This window comes from Mizuhopecten yessoensis, unplaced genomic scaffold, assembly GCF_002113885.1.
Source record: "Mizuhopecten yessoensis strain PY_sf001 unplaced genomic scaffold, ASM211388v2 scaffold10107, whole genome shotgun sequence".
Taxonomy (NCBI): Eukaryota; Metazoa; Mollusca; class Bivalvia; order Pectinida; family Pectinidae; genus Mizuhopecten; species Mizuhopecten yessoensis.
The window spans coordinates 558,399-561,189 of NW_018408382.1; the positions used below are offsets into that span (position 1 = coordinate 558,399).

General features: G+C 36.7%; 1 protein-coding gene across 1 annotated transcript in view; it reads left to right on the top strand.

Moving 5' to 3' along the window:
• Positions 1 to 294: 294 nt before the first annotated feature.
• The window catches only part of LOC110459540 (protein lifeguard 4-like), a 10,822-nt gene continuing 8,325 nt past the window's right edge, over positions 295 to 2,791 (top strand). Inside the window, exon 1 of the mRNA XM_021511857.1 lies at positions 295 to 389. The gene's annotated coding sequence lies outside the window, so the exon portion shown is untranslated. The remainder of the gene's footprint in view (positions 390 to 2,791) is intronic.

Genomic DNA, 2,791 nt, shown 5'->3' on the forward strand with positions numbered 1-2,791 from the left:
TGTATTCATTGTATATTTATGTACTGTAAAGCGCTTTAGAGTGGCTAATGTTAGTTAGAAAGCTCGCTATATTTTAATACGAAAGTGAAAGTAAAAAAACCCATATCTATACGCATTTATTTTGTAATATCATTGCAAAGCATTAAACTCTCACGAGTCACTGTTATTAATCTAGAGGTTATATATTGCCACTTAAAGATTTCGTATTGAAAATAAAAATAGCAAAACAATGAAATAATTGTAGTTTTAAAGCGCACTATTTTGTTTTGAGATTGATAATATTACTTCCTGTTCAAACCGGTAGTTGGCAAGTAAGCACAATCGCTGAATCGCTGTACGTGTAGATTTGTTGGAAAAACGAAACTCGTCAACTTTTGAATATTCATCCGGTATTGTATGATTTATCTTAGTCCGGGGGTAATATTATTGAAAATGTAATTGCTGTGTTTTATATTGATATAGTCTGAAGGGTCACACTAAAATGCGTCATAGGGGAATTTACGCCATAGGAGTATTTGCACGCCATAGCAAAATCCACGAAATAGCTCGATTTTTCCATTGGTAAACTTATTTAACACGTTTAGGTAAAGTATCATTGAAAAAAAAAGGTACTTTATTAGAAATTCGATCTTAATTACTAAGCTATCTGAAGCACTTGACACTAAAATACGCCATACGTGTTGAATTATTTTCAGCAAATAACTGGTTTGTTCCTGTGGTAGGAGACATCCGGGTAAATACGGACACTTTTCAAATGATGACTTCTAATACACGCTCCTTGGTACAGTTCATCAACTTGCTGTGTGCCATCTTTCAAAGATATCATCTACGAACATGTTTAGTTAGAATGAAGGACCCTTTTTGTTGCTATTTTTAGTGATGCTTTTGATTGGCCGGTAAAATAAACACTAAAATATAAACCAAAACACGGAATATAGAGAAATCGGTGGTCAAACGGACACGTGTAGGGTAATTACGGACACGCTACTCTAATGCACTCGCCCAATAAAACCATAGAAACAATGTTTCGCCAGGGGTTGCTACATCTTGTCCGCATACATACATGTACAACAAACCGGTCAGTTTGTAATTATAACTTACCGCTCCTGTCACAGACTTTTCGCAACGACTTTCGATTTTGTGATATTGCCGGGGAGTCCATAATGTACGCATGTAAGTTTAACCAGAGATGTGTAATATACGTCTCTGGTTTAACAATCTATATAGGTGTAATATTGTGTTAATTCTGATATCAGTTATTTGCTTGTAAAAAGAAATCAATGTAAAAGCCTGATTTTAATAACAGGAGTCAGAAAAATCTCTGTAGGCCAAGTTGGTCAACTAGCCCCATACTTACATATGGCCACGTGCTTCATGATATAAGAAATTGTTTCAATCTTGTGTTTTGATTGCAGTTTCTGTACATCATGGCGAACTGTTCATTCTAGATCTCCGTGAAATTAAAAGTGACCACAAACCCAAACGAATTCATTGTCTTGAATTCAAATGTTATGCACAATTATATGTTCCGGTCTTCGGGTAGTATTTCCTTTATCCACACTTTATGTAAGTCCCCACGTAGTTTTGTTCAATAAAATTTTAAAAAAGTGCTTAGTATGAACGAAAATAACATCATAGCTCTGTTAATGATTTTAAGTAACCTTGCTGCAGCGTAGACCCCATCTCTACTGAAGGATTCCAAAACAATAAGTACACAATTTTAGAGTTTAATAAGACATTGATTGATTATTGCAGTATTGTTAAAGGGGCTGGTCGGGGAACAAATGTCATATTTGCTAAAATGACATACACATGTTTAAAATACCTTCTTATGAAATATACCAATTCAAATTTTGCTGAAATTCACGACACTCCCTAAGGGTAAAAATTATAATTATATTAAAGAAATCCTAAATTGTCACCTGACAGTCTAAAACTCTCAATTGACCCAGATCAGTGATGTAATTTTACTGCACGCATGCATCAACAAGGCCAAATGTAAACATCGCGGCGAAAGAAAAAGATGCATGCAAAAGTCATAACAGGCACGAGGTATCAATACCGTTATATATAACAACAACAAATCGAGTGTCCGGACCCGTCGCAAAGGGCTCGCATGACGGCGAATATTATTATACACGCCATTGCTATTTTTAGACTTTGGGATATTCCGGGTACTGATCGTCAACGAAGACAAACATTCATATATACCAGTAGATTGATAAACGTCTAGCATGAACAGAGTTTGATTTAATCGTTTGTAATGGATTATGTATGATTGCCCGCCCGTCCGTAATTACCTGGATTTCCCCTATATGCCTTAAACAGGTTGTGGATTTTCTAATAAAGTACACTTTTTTTTTATGCACTTATGCCATGGCGCCTCGTTTGTTGTCCGTCGTCCGTCACATTTTTCCTTTCAAATGCTTCTAGCTTATCCTTAACAGCTCAGAGGATTTTGACCAAATTTGATCTGGAGCATCATTGGCCAAAGGGTTATCAGTTTTTTTTTTTGCGATCGCCTTTTGTCCGTCATCCTCCGTCGTTCGTCGTCCGTCGTGCGTCCGTAAACAATTTACATTTTCGACTTCTTCTCCAAAACCCCTGAACCAATTTCAATGAAATTTTGCAGGGACCTTCCATGGACAATGGTCAACAAAAATAGTTGCCGGTTTAGTCCTACGCCCCCAGGGGCCTGAGGGGCGGGGCCAAAAGGGGTCAAATTGACTAAAATTTCAAAAATCTTCTTCTCCAAAACCCCTGAACCAATTGCAATGAAATTTTGCAGGGA